This window comes from Gymnoscopelus braueri (assembly GCF_963280865.1).
Source record: "Gymnoscopelus braueri genome assembly, chromosome: 9".
NCBI classification, from domain to species: Eukaryota; Metazoa; Chordata; class Actinopteri; order Myctophiformes; family Myctophidae; genus Gymnoscopelus; species Gymnoscopelus braueri.
In genome coordinates, this window is record NC_137610.1 from 920,264 (window position 1) to 935,000 (window position 14,737).

General features: G+C 46.1%; 1 long non-coding RNA gene across 1 annotated transcript; it reads right to left on the bottom strand.

Moving 5' to 3' along the window:
- Positions 1 to 571: 571 nt before the first annotated feature.
- Positions 572 to 12,356, bottom strand: LOC308091431. Its single transcript, XR_013933717.1, has 3 exons — positions 12,224 to 12,356; positions 808 to 927; positions 572 to 710 (listed from the first exon to the last, which is right to left on the bottom strand). It is a non-coding gene; the product is annotated as an uncharacterized lncRNA (long non-coding RNA).
- Between the last annotated feature and the right edge of the window lie 2,381 nt (positions 12,357 to 14,737).

Here is a 14,737-nt window from a genome sequence, read left to right on the forward strand (position 1 = left end):
ACTTTTGGGACAATTGCAACAAATGTTGCATACATGCAAGTGCAAACTTAATTTAGCTTTTTAGCATATAAAAACTGTACATACAAATAGCACACATGCAAGTTAAAAGTTAGTGCAAACATGCAACAATCACACAAAAGTATCAAACTTGTACAAAATACATCACTGCAAACAGATATATACACATGTTTTTGTTTTAAAAGTGCTCAAATACATCACTGCAAACAGATATATACACACATGTTTTTGTTTTAAAAGTGCTCACTTCTTTGGATGGGAGCAATTGCTCTCCACAGAATCAGCTAGTCTGTGGTGTGCCAACCTAGGTGTGCTCATGCCATAAGAGTGATCAAGTGATAGTAGTGCGTCAATACCACTACTTTGTGGCATTGACCCACCGCCCGGCAGACGCCTCTTGGACCTGGATGGGTCTTTTCGGCGGTTAGGCGTTCCTGGCTGACATTTAATCATTTTGCCTGATCGCGTCGCTGCTCGTCGGATTGCCCTTGCTCTTACGGTCGTGCTTGAGGTGCACCCACAAATGGAGAGAATGGCAGAGTTCTCCATTAATGGGTTACTTACAGCTGTAAACCGCTTGGTAAGTGTAGTTATAGTGTGATTGGAGAGCGTGGCATTATTTTTTAAGGTGATGTGCATGGTGGTGATGGCGTTGCTCAGGAGGTCCATGAGGATGCAACGGTCTGGTGCGTCTGTTAAAACAGGTACAACTTTGCTTAGAATTAAATGTACACAAAATAATGTTCTATAATGAAGTATTTGTATATACAGCTAGTTTATTATTCTTACCCTCTTCATCATGCAGCACAGGGTGGTCAGGAGTGGACGCAAGCGGAGTACCTGCACTTGGAGCAGACTCGAGCGGGGTGGAGTGTTCATGGTGGCTTGGTTGAAGAGGTTGATTAAAGTCTGCAGATGGTGGACACAACAGTACTCCTGTTATTACAATGCTACCACCCACCCATAGGGTGAATTATTGTTATTATTGTTCATATTCCCTTCTTTTCCGTTGTTTCCCTTCTTTTCCAATGCCACGCTCTCCAATCACACTATAACTACACTTACCAAGCGGTTTAGTGTAGCCAATATACATGATGTAAATGATGTAAATACACTGCAATGGCCAGTTAATATTGTAAATGTCATTAAGTATTTGTTATTATTCTTACCAGTTTCACATTCGTGAGTGGTGGTGTTTTCTTCGCTTGCATGAGGAGTGGACACAAGCGGAGTGGAATGGTCATGCTGGCTTGCACTTGGAGCAGACGCGAGTGGGTAGGAATGGTCATGATGCCTTGCACTGGGAGCAGTTTGAGCTGCCTTCAGAGGCATCAGAAACTGGTGGCGTACTGCACCATTGGCACCTGAAACAGTGCATGTAATTGCATCTTTGTTAATTACTGTAGTCCTGTAGCATGAGAACAAAAGCAAAAAACTGCATACATAAACTAAGAGTATTGCAACGGGTGATAAACCCAAACCATACCTGCTCTTGTCAGTTTGAGCAGGTCCGCCCTCATTTCCGGTGTTACGGGAACGTAGTTGGCAGATAAGACACCGAATGCCTTCACCACCGCAGCCTGGTGCTTGCATGGCGCACCTGTTTGCCCCACTGGACAGGTGCAAAACTCAGACTCCATGTCTACGGAGTAGGTCAGTCCTGAAGTTGTGCTGCTCTTAACCTCAAAACTTCTGGCATCAATCTATGAAATAAATTCCAAAAGTTATAAGCAGGAGAAAGGAGGCATTATAGGGAAAAGATATATATATATATATATTCACCTGACGAATGTCAGAGGATTTCACTTTGCTGTCCTGAGGAAGGACCCGTGAACTTTGGACATATTGCGTCCGCCCAAGAGCAACACCGGTCAAGCGGACATCATAGTACGACTCCAGTTTGTCGGTCAGCAGGTCAAACAGCTGCGGGAGATTGAAGGCTGCGGTCCGCTGGAGAAGGATGTCCTTTTAAAAGGTAGGGTAAGTGATATTTTTTGGTTAAAACAAAAAGTATTTTGTTAAAAGGTTAAAATACTATATTCTGATAGTAATCATTGCTATAGAGTGTTTTTTCAGTAACAGATGTCTCTGTAGCGCCCCTGTAAACAGGGGCAAAGATGAATGAATGAATAGTGAATTCACACGACACGGTGCACTCTTCTCAAACACCGGAGTGTATCTGAGGAGAAAACAGCGCCGTCCCCTCTACAGGAAGCACTGTGACAGACCAACATAATCGATCACCGACTCCAAAACACTCACTAGCCGATCCCAGAATGATGGATCAAGATTATGCTGTACAGTACTATAATCACATTTAAACTCTGCAAAACAAACCCACAATGTTACTTAAAATAAAGGAAATCACTTGAAATAGTTGGACCAAAATAAAGACATTTAAATAAAATACTTTTGACCAACAATAGCTTAATAGACCGTTTTTGTATAAATCAATAAATCAAATAATTTCAATCTATTACACACTCCCCATCAAAACAGATGTCGTCCCCGACATCAGACCAACCATATTGGTACCATCACAATTGTTCCTCTTTACCAAAACAATTACACATCAAGCAGTTTCTTCTTTTTTTTTCTCTTAAACTACAAACAAAATAACAATAGCAATCGGCTTATTCAAAAGTCCATGAGCGTATGAAAGGCACTCAGTTGTTTCAACAACAGTTCACGAGTATATGGAGCGTGTGTGTATGAGAGCATTCGGCTTATTTCAAAGTCCACGAATGTAAGGAGTGTATGTATGTATAGTATGTTGTGTATAGCACCCGGCTTGACGCAAAGTCCAAGAGTGTAGGATTGTGTGTATGTGTAGCACTCGACTCATCACAAAGTCCACGAGTGTGTGTGTGTGTGTGTGTGTGTAGCACTCGACTTATCACAAAGTCTAGGAGTGTAGTGTAGTGTATGTTTGTTTGGTTGTACGTGGCACTCAGCTTCTCGCAAAGTTCAGGAGTGTAGTGTATGTGTGTGTGGGTGGCATTGGGGCAAAGGGCAGTGGGGCTGGGGCCAGGGCATTGGGGAATTTGTGGGCTCTTCCTTCAGTACCCGGGAATGGCAGGCTGGTAGTTGAAGGGCTGTTCTGTAGTCATCCACGCACCTGTCCCTTGCATCGGTCCGTAGGGCAGGGGCACTGGAGGGTACCAGTACATGATGTTGCTTGGTGATCCGGCACTATAACAGGCTGGGTGGCCCAGTTGGTCGTATGTGAAGACTCTCGGAGCTCGCCTCTCTCTTACTGGTCGCTGATAGTGCTGTGCTGCTTCACTGTTGTTACTTGGAACAGGTGACGGTGGTGCCGACATTCTATCTTCCATGACAAGCTCCTCTTCAACTTGCAATTCCTCTTGATCCGCTCCTATGTCTTGAGCCTCTTGCTGCTGGGGCATGTTTTGCTGCTGATGTACAGCATCATTAACATCCTCTCTGTCTGTGTTCACAGGTTGTATCACAGGCAAAGGCTGATCCACGGGCCTGTAGTAGTATCCATAGTCATCTTCATCACTGTCATCATCATCTTGATTTGTTACTCCTGTGTCTTCACTGTTTTGAGCTGTGACTTTCCTCTTCACTTTGGCAGGTTGTAACTGGATTTCTAGGGGCAAGTTATCACATGGCAACAGAAGATTGCGGTGTAGAATCCTACTTCCTCTTCCTTTCCCTTGCTCAGGCACAACTTCATATATCGGCATATCTTTTTCCACCTGACGGATGACTTTGTGGATACTATCTTCCCAGTGGTTTCGCAGCTTCCCAGTTCCTCCTCTGGGGGTCATATTCCTAACGAGGACTCTGTCACCCTCGCACAACACAGAACTTCTCACTTTGTTGTCATAGTTCCGCTTGTTCCTATCTGCACTTTTCTTTGCATTTCCTGCCGTTATGTCATATGCCTCTTGCATCTGTGCTTTCCATTTTCTCATATATTCTTTGTGGTCAGCAGTCCCTGTCTCAGGAGTCAAGCCAAACAGCAAGTCAACAGGCAATCTTGGGGATCTCCCAAATAGGAGATAGAAAGGAGAGAAGCCTGTAACTTCACTTCGTGTGCTGTTGTATGCAAACATGAGTTTGTTCAGTGACTCTTTCCAGTTGGACTTCTGTCTCTCAGTGAGGGTTTTCAGCATTTGCAAGAGTGTTCTGTTCATCCGCTCAACTTGCCCGTTACCCTCAGGGTGATACGGTGTTGTTCTCGAGCCCATCACTCCACAGTTCTTCTGCAGTTGTGCAAACAACTGGTTTTCAAATTCCCCACCCTGGTCATGGTGGAGACGCTGACAAAACCCAAATTTCAGGGCATAATCATTGAATATTTTGTCAGCAACACACTTGGCAGATTTCGTTGTTGTGGCGTACGCTTGGGCAAAGCGGGTGTAATGATCGACTATCACCAAGATGTATTCATAGCCACCTTTACACTTGTCTAAATGCAGAAAGTCAATGGATACTAATTCAAATGGCTGTGTTGTGACAATGGAGTTGAGAGGGGCTCTAGTTTCTCTACAGGGCTTTTTCTGTTTAAGACAGGCACAACATCGGGACATGTAGGTCTCTACCTCTCGTTGCATTTGTGGCCAGAAGAAACGGTCTCTTACCAGTGATGTTGTGCGTTCCACACCCTGATGACCCATGTCGTCATGGAGTTGTCTCAGGACTGTTGTCTTGTACTTTTCTGGTAGGACAAGTTGCATTCTGGTGGCAGTCTTTCGGTGCAATATGCCCTCCCTATCTAAACTGAGTTTTTCCCACTCTCTGAGGAGACGTTTGCTCTGTGCACTGAATGATTTAAGCTGCTGTCCCACAGGTCTTTGATCTGACTGTTTGCAGTCTATAACAGGGCCAATATTCAGGTCTTCTCTCTGTGCCTGACAAATCTCTGCTCTTGAGAAGGGTGTAGGTGTCCCCTCATCTGTTCCTACACACCCTAGAGCCATCATGCACCATGCTGTTTTAGAGTCTGTTGTTTCTATTGCTTGCACTGTGGCTTGGATTGAGAGGGCGGACATTTCTTCTGTACAGTTCTCCATCATTTCCTCTATGTCACAGGGCATCCTCGACAGGCCGTCAGCATCACCATTCTCTCTGCCAGGACGATATTTGATGGTTAGATGAAAGTCTGCTAGTTCAGCAACCCACCTACTCCCTGTGGCGTTCAGCTTGGCTGTGGACAACACGTAGGTAAGTGGATTGTTGTCCGTGTACACAAGACAAGAGGAAGTCATCAAATAGTCTCTAAAGCGGTCGGTCACGGCCCACTTTAAGGCTAGGAACTCTAGTTTCCCAGAGTGAAGATGATAATTCTTCTCCGCTTTGGTCAGTGTGCGAGATGCATATGCTATGACACGCAGCTTTCCCTCCTGTTCTTGATACAACACTGCACCTAGGCCCTGGTTTGATGCGTCTGTATGCAAGATGAATGACTTGTTGAAGTCTGGAAACCCGAGGATGGGGGGCTCAACCAGACAATCAATCAATTTTTCCAGTATCCGTTGATGCTCACCAGTCCAGGTGATCGGTTTATTTGAAGGTGTCCCTCTGTTCTTCCCTTTTCCTTTCGTTGTCCATTTGTTGCTGCTTTTCTGTTTATCTGCTCCAGGTTCCGCTTCAAGCAGGGCATACAGGGGTCCAGCAATACGGGAGAAGTCCCTTATGTACGAGCGATAATAACTGAGGAGGCCCATTACTGCCCTGCACTCACCCACAGTTCTTGGTCTCTTCTCCTTTAAGGCCCTCACAGCCAGCGTATCAGCAGAGTCCATTTTACTGCCATCAGCAGACACAATTCGCCCCAGGTAGCGAACCTCACGCCTGAATACTTCACACTTACTGGGCTTTAGCTTGATGCCGTGTTGCCGGAGTCGCTGTAGTACTGCTCTCACATCTTCCACGTGGTTCTGGAATGATCTGCTGAAGACCAGGGTGTCGTCTAAGTATGGAATGCAGATTTCATCTCTCAGCCCTTCCAGACATTCCTCCATGCAACGCTGGAAGGCCGCTGGAGCGTTCATCAGGCCAAAAGGAATTCGGATCCATTCATAGAGACCCCAGGGAGTCACGAAAGCTGTCACAGGTCTGCTCTCTTTGGCCATGAAGCCCTGATGATATGCTTTCCCTTGATCTAGAAGCGAGAACCAAGAGTTTCCTCCTAGGCCATCCATAATGTCCTGTACTCTAGGAATAGGCTGTCGGTCGGGGAGAGTTTTACTGTTTACTTCACGGAAGTCAATACACAGTCGTAGACTCCCGTCTTTCTTACGAACACAGACTACTGGTGATGCATATGGTGAATTGGACTTCTTGACCCAGCCCTGTGCGATGAGGTCATGTAAGTAGTCTTTCATTTCCCTGTAAAGTGGCTTGGGCACAGACAAGTAGGTTCTTGCCACAGGTTCAGTGTCTTTAAGGGAAATGCTGAGTTGCAGTCTTTCAATGCGTCCAATATCATCATCCGTTTTTGAAAATGAGGCACACTCCTCTCTCAACATCTGGTGAGCTATCTCTCTCTCAGGCTCGCTAAGGTGGCTGAGACTGACAGGCGGGTCCCATAGATCAGTTGTCATGTTCTCTTCAACCCTGATGTGACTCATGCTAACTGGAGGAGGGGGGCGGGACCCCTCTAGGATGGAAGCGGGGTACAGGGTCTGAATATTTTGGACAGTCCCAATCACAGTTTTTCCTGCTAACACTATATCATGGGCTGTGGGGTTCTGCACACTTACAGTAATGGAGGGTCTGTTGTCTTTACTCACTCTGACAAGTGTGTCACAGATTTCGAGCCCCTCTGTCCAGCGGGGGTTAACATCGGGCTCAAAGATCAGTGTGGTATCTTCAGGTGGGGAATGCATCTGAACATAACACTCAACTTTGACAGACATGTGTTTAGGTATATTGATCCGTTCCTTCTTTGTCTTCACAGCATATTCACTTCTCTGTTCAATGCTCAATTGCTGTACAAAGGCTTGAGCTTGCTCTGGTTCAAGGTTGGGGAATACTGCTCTCACTGTATGGCTCAGGCGTTCTCTGTCAGTAGCATTGGACTGTTTCAATTCACTGTCTATAATTAGTTCAATGACATTGGACCCAATGATTGGCCGGCCAAGTTTGTTTCCCTTCATTACAAGAGTGGGGACATTAACTGAAGTAGAAGGGGCTCCCCCTGAGGCTAAGCTAAACATTATCTCCACCCAACCCACATATGGCATGTTCTCCCCATTTGCTGCTACAATATCTAAAGTGTCTGCCCTGTCCAAAATTTCAGAAATGTCTCTTAGTCTTGTGTGGGGTAGGTGCACTTCTTTCCATAGCTCATCAATGATTGTCACTTGAGAACCTGAGTCCCACAAAGCCTGAACCCCTTGGCCTTGCATGTGACAGTCAATCAGACACTTTTTGCCTACTAGTGGAGCTACTTGGGCCTGTTTCTCTCTTCGGGGGGCAGTGTTCACAGTCATACATGAGGGGGGTGAACAATTTACTCGGTGCATGGTCCAATTATTAACTTGACATGGTTTAGAACAGTAGAGGGCCTTTTTACATTTTGCACATTGTTTCATCTCTTCACACTGTTTTCCACAGTGCACACAGTGCTGGGACATTGCTGTGTCACTGGTCACTCCCTGCCCCGTGCGAGTGACCCCTCCTCGTTTAAAGGCTCACCTCCAAACTGTTCCTGTTGTCCTCTTGCTCGACATCCTGCACTGTAGTGTTCACTGCTGCCACAACGAAAACAGTGTGTGCAGTAATCTTCTGTCCCACGCTGTTGACATCCGAAACATCTCTTCATCCGCCCACGGTTTGGTGGTGGAAAGCTGCGTTGTGGGGCGAACCTCTGCTGATATTGAGCGGTTCCTCCTCGCTGTCCTGGACCAGGAGGGCACCAGTATCCCTGCGGCAGGTTCTGTGTCTGCTGACCTTGAAACTGTTGAACTGGTGGACCATCTGGACCTCTCGCTGGCTGGTGCTGTTGAGGGATGTACTGGGGTTGCGATCGGCGCTGTGGGGGGATGTACGGGGGCTGTGACTGATGCTGTTGGGGGTTGTATGGGGGCTGTGACTGTGGCTGGGAGTTGTACAGGGGCTGGGACTGGCTCTGTTGGGGGGTGCACTGAGGCTGCTGCATAGACTCTCTTATTTGGGACACTTCAGTTTTAAGATCTCTCAGTAATGCCATCTCAGACCTCATCTCTTCGAGCTGAGAAACTACAGTGGGGGGTAATTTAACTGGGTTTTGTTGAGCAGGTGACTTGTCATTTCTTTCAACAGGAGCGTCGCTCGACTGGACTGAATGGATAGTGGCAGGCCGTGGCTGTCCCAATAACTTCTTCTTATTCTGCCTCTCTGTCTCATAGGCACATGCTGTGTTCATTCTCTCTAGTAACAGTTCATCAGAGATGTCACTCTGTTCGAGATAGGGCTGGAGATCACGTTTTATGCTGTCATTCTGCAGACCAGTTAACACAGTGTGAAGGAACATGTTCTGCACTAGACCTGGGTCATATTTGAGGCCTGACTCAGCTTCCTGCGAGGCAAACAATATCTTCTGTCTCAGGTCGAAGGTACGAATGAGGAAGTTCTGTGGCGTTTCTTTGATGCCCTGCACTTCAGATGTTAGCTGCTTGTAGAGCTCAGTGGCACTTCTCTCTTGATAATGGGACCGGAGTATGCTCCTTAGAGTGGGGAGGGTTAGGTTAGCTTTCCCCTCTAAATAGCTACGAAGACCCATGCCAGGAATAATTGCTCTAATTACTGCATCTACAATTTCGAGTTCTGGGACCCCTTTGCTTAGACCATGTTCAATTTGACGGGCCAGACTTGAAAAGGTCAATCGGTCTTTCTGCCCAGGTTCTCCAATTTGACCAGATATTTTAAAATCCTTGTGCCATGGGGTAGGGGGATAACTCTGGGGTGGGTTCTGTGTTAACATTCTGCTAGGGGCCGGGGTTTTGATTTCTCTGTTCTCTGCCTTATCTTTCTCATCCTGTTTCTGTGTTTCAGCCAACTGAAGCTGCAGGGCCTCAATCTCTTTTCGTATTCTTTCCTGTCTGTCCTCCTTTTTCTTCTGTTCCTCTTGTAACTCTTCTTCCTGTGTCTTTTTCTGCATTAGGGTGGCAGCTGCCTGGAGCTCAGTAATTTTGTCTCTAAATATGAGCAAGTCAGCCATTCCATTATCCTCTAGCTTCTCAAGCTCTTCACTCTGTATGTGGTCTGAAATCAACTTAATGAGAGCTCTTCGACTTTTACCAGTCACATGCTCAAGAGCTCCTCCTGCGATGAGTAAAAAGTCACATAGCTCTGCCAGGATGTCTCTGGGCAGCTCAATTAACTCTCTGATTACTTCCAACTGTAGTCGTTCCACTTCTGATGACGCCATCTCTGTGCGGTGTGGTTGTGAACCTGTGTTCAATGATACCTTTTCACCTTTGGAACATAGTAGCAGCTCTCCTGGTATGTAGGAATACCTCAGATGGTCTGCCCTCTGCTCACTGATGATCAGGATACCACTGTAGCGGGTTCACCACGGTGCTCTCGATGACTAGGTTCATGTTGATTTTAAAAGAGCTGTGTGACGGCAGGGGACTTCTGTAGCTGGAAGAAGTGGACCCATGCTGCACACATCCCGGACGAGCCCCCAAAATGTAGCGCCCCTGTAAACAGGGGCAAAGATGAATGAATGAATAGTGAATTCACACGACACGGTGCACTCTTCTCAAACACCGGAGTGTATCTGAGGAGAAAACAGCGCCGTCCCCTCTACAGGAAGCACTGTGACAGACCAACATAATCGATCACCGACTCCAAAACACTCACTAGCCGATCCCAGAATGATGGATCAAGATTATGCTGTACAGTACTATAATCACATTTAAACTCTGCAAAACGAACCCACAATGTTACTTAAAATAAAGGAAATCACTTGAAATAGTTGGACCAAAATAAAGACATTTAAATAAAATACTTTTGACCAACAATAGCTTAATAGACCGTTTTTGTATAAATCAATAAATCAAATAATTTCAATCTATTACATCTCCCTGTCTCTCCACCTCTTTAATAAACAGAAAATACATTTTTCCGTAGGTGTCAAAATACTATCAGAATATAGAGCCATTTAACACTTATTTTAACCAATGCAAATCACTTACCCTACCTTTAACACTCGCATTGCTGCCTCCACAAAGTTGTTTGTGTTATTGCCACGTGTTGGCATGGCCTTCCTGAAGCTGTAAGCCCAACTCTCCCGACGGCGGTACAGGTCCTGTAAGTATTTCAGGAACCTAGGGTAGCTAAAAACACAAAAACAACATTAAATACATAGCAAATTGAGGAATTATTCTTGAAATATGATTATCTATGACACGAGTACACTGTACCTCTTAACAATGTCTGTGGCTCTGGCTTGTTGGTAGAGTTGCTCCACCTGTGCGACTTCTTGTGCATATAGCATATCCTTCACAATGGTGAAGAGAGCCTTTCTATCCTTGAGGGCTATGCCATGCTCCTTGTTCCACAGCCATCTCCACACTGCTTGGAGGACATGGAACGAACAAAGCAGCAGGGTTGACTGGGGAAAGACTTGGCGCAGTGCTCCTCTCTCTGCCGCGCTGTCGTCGGTCATGAAAAGAGTGGGGCCTGCTTTTCCATTAAAGGCTTTTGAATGGTCATATCATGAATGGTCAATAATCATATTTCAAGAATAATTCCTCAATTTGCTATGTATTTAATGTTGTTTTTGTGTTTTTAGCTACCCTAGGTTCCTGAAATACTTACAGGACCTGTACCGCCGTCGGGAGAGTTGGGCTTACAGCTTCAGGAAGGCCATGCCAACACGTGGCAATAACACAAACAACTTTGTGGAGGCAGCAATGCGAGTGTTAAAGGTAGGGTAAGTGATTTGCATTGGTTAAAATAAGTGTTAAATGGCTCTATATTCTGATAGTATTTTGACACCTACGGAAATTGGGGATTAATTCAAAAAGTCCTGCTCCTCTCTCTGCCGCGCTGTCGTCGGTCATGAAAAGAGTGGGGCCTGCTTTTCCATTAAAGGCTTTTTCGGGAAGCAACTCTTTCAGCAGCTGCAGACCCTCAACTATAGTGGCCTGATCTTCACTTTGGCAGAGGATCATTCCCAGAGGTAAACCACCTGCACAGCTGTGCGTGAGGAGCAGGAATACCCTGGTGCTCTCGCTGTCCATATTGCCAGACGAGTCAATGAAGCAAAGTTCCCCACTGCGACTGGTCGTGTGCACACGCTTCATTAATGGGCTGCAGATGGCAACGAGAGGAGTCCCTGCAGCTGATGTGGTCAGCTTGGCACAGGTTTCCTCACAAATGTCATTGTACCGTGCGATCTGTCTCTCCAGTGCCGCAAGCATGACCGGCCCCGTCCTCACACCAAACTCTGCTGTGAAGTGCTTTCGGAAGAGTTTTTTCCAGGCCAACATGTCTTTTTAAGCGTTAAATATACCTTTTGGCAAACCCACGGTCTGGGCATATGGTTCGGTCAGCAGAAGCATATATATACTCCCCACCATGTTCTGCTCGAAGGTCATGTTGGAGGACTGACACGGCAGAAGGTGCAGAGTGACCAATCTCAAAGAGTGCAGTTAACTTCTCAGTGGCTTTGCTTCCCACGTCTCTGTGTTGCAGAGCTGCAGCCGAATGTATATTGTGGTTGTGGACATTTTGGAGAATCACCACAGTAGGATACTGTGGCAAATGTGGGTCCACCTTAGCCCTGAGACAAGCAGCACAAAGATATGTGAGCAACAATATGTGGAATAATTGCATTCAAATGACAACACTTATTCATCATCATAAATTAAAAATGTTACTCACCGTGACACTCTGCCCCCCTCTTTTCTAGGGTGCGTTCTAGGGTCTGCCTTCAGAATCACACTCAACCTAGCTGGACAGTTGGTGTTTTTTGATGTCCTTCTGTTGCCTGCTGTAGCTGATTGCTCACGTACATTGTGCTGACATTTGTAATTCCTCTGAAAATATGCATGTACAGATATGTATGTTAATCAACATTATATTTTTTCTACAAGCTGAGGCTATGTGCTGTCAGCTTGTAGATTGGCTATTTTTCGGCAGAGAGATGTGTAGATGGGGAAAAAAAGAGCAGTTGGCTCTTTTTTGGCAGAGACATGTGTAGATGTGGGGAAAAAAAAGAGTAGTTATGGTTCATTACCCTAAGGATATGTTTTGTGCCAGTCGCGAGTGCGTGGCCTAAGACCCTCCATGTGACGGCGGTCTCCTTTGTCTCCAGAACCCACTGATTAATGAGTTCTTCAGTATTAAATGGAAGTCGCAAAGTAGCACAAAATGCGCTGTGGTCCATGTCTGACGTTTGCTCCTCAAAGGAGACGACATGATAGTCATACCCAGGGGGAAGCCAGGTCTATGAAATACAAATGGAAGCGATATTGAAGCTAACTTGTGTTATGATAAGTAACATAAGCAAACAACAGCAAATAGCAAACAATAATTTGAGTAAGTTGAATAACTACAGCAGTGTTATGGCAGAAAGATCACCACAGTTCTCATCACCACAACTTGTTGCACGCTCTGACATGCTGTGAAGAGAAAGAGACAACTCATACAAACGTTCGGCTGTACACATTAACGCCTTGAGTTAAAGAGTTGAGTTGGAGTTTCTTACCGTTCGTTTGTTTTCTCCGCCCGTTGACAGAAAAAAGTACCAAAATACGTGTTTCTCCGTCGCGATACATTGTTTGTTTGGAGCGAGGCAACTCGGCTAAGAAGCCGCCATGACCGGAAGGGGCGTGGCCTCCCAGCCCCCCCGGCCCCGCCCCCTTGCCTTCAACAACACGCAAAAGGCCCGTTCGCGTCCGAGCCATTTGAAATTTCAAGATGGCGGCCATTTTTCAAGATGGCCGACACCTTAGTGGAGCAGCTAAGTGATATAATGGTTTATTTGGTGATACAAGCATAAACATTGGCATGAGCAGTATCTGTGGGTCACCTGACAGTAGGCCACCCACAGCTACTTGAAATTTCAAGATGGCGGCCATTTTTCAAGATGGCCACCACCTTAGTGGAGTAGTTAGGTTTAAGAAAGAATTGAGTTTGTGACACAAGCATGAACATTGCCAGGAGCCATCTCAAAGGGTCATTTGACAAGAAACCGCTCACTGCCACTTGAAATTTCAAGATGGCGGACTGTAAGCCTGTAAGATATGGGATCAAATATTATATCCTGTGTGATTCAAAGACAGGCTACTGTCACAATCTCAGGCCATACTGCGGAACACATGTGAGCCTCACACACACACACACACACACACACACACACACACACACACACACACACACACACACACACACACACACACACACACACACACACACAAGTAAGAGAGGGACTGGTCCAACTTGTCCACTCCATTCATGTTGTTGTTGTAGTCGATGATACAGGCAGGCTTGGATGCGTGCGTGCGTGCGTGTGTGCGTGCGTGTGGGTTCAAAGATTAGGATTGTGTTGGACAATCAGTGCTGACATTGTTTAAACATGTCGATATAATATTGATCTAACTTAAATCTACGTTTATAATCTCAGCTGCTGACCTGGTGCTTCGTCCTGTGGCTCAAGGGATCATTCAATATTTTATTTCAACAAAAAGAGACATTGGGTGTGTTTCCCCCAAACTTGAATTAATCACTGAAGCCCTAATTCATTTCAACGTTAGTGAAAATAGCTCACAAGCTTTTAGATCTGCTATTTTCCAATATCCAGAGTAGATATATTTTTTTAAGTGGTTAATCTGTTCCTCGTTTTTACTGGGGACCCCTGAAGGACCCCTAGGGGTCCCCAGGCCTCACCTTGAGAACCACTGATCTAAATATGAGAACACACACACACACACACACACACACACACACACACACACACACACACACACACACACACACACACACACACACACACACACACACAAACACACACACACAGTTCACCAAGAGTGTCACAAAGGCGTGGAACAGCCAGCAGCGACGGGTTCCACGGCGTCCGTGCTGCCAAATAGGTAGCCCATGTGCCACCCTCCAAAAAGAGCGCCCAACGAGGCGCTGCAGGGTTCATGTGTGTGTGTGTGTGTGTGTGTGTGTGTGTGTGTGTGTGTGTGTGTGTGTGTGTGTGTGTGTGTGTGTGTGTGTGTGTGTGTCCAGGATCACACACATGTTAAGATCATATACAGTATAGTGTAGTGGTATAGTGTAGTGTAGTAGAAATCCACGGTCGTGCTCCATGGAGAGGCCCAGTCCGCAGTCACAGTCTTGAGCCTCAGCTGGGGGTCCATGGGACTGCGACGTGGGAGACAAAAGAAACTCCGGGGAGCGGGTCCCCGGGAGTAGAATTAGTGGCAGGCCTTACTAGAGCGTGAATCCGTACAGGGTTAATTACAATTGTACCAATGGGACACAAACCCACACAACCAAAAGGGAGGACGAGAAGAGAGAGGACAAGAGGAGAGAGGAGAAAGGGGGGAGGTGGGGAGGGAGAGGGGAGAGAGGATGACTATAGGGTGACTGAGTCTATACACTTAGGCTATAGGCTTTATCATAGAGAAAGGTTTTTAATCTAGTCTTAAATATACAGAGTGTGTCTGCTTCACGGACTGAGACTGGGAGAAGGTTCCACAGCTGAGGTGCCTGAAACTTAAATGCTCTGCCTCCTTGCTCTAGC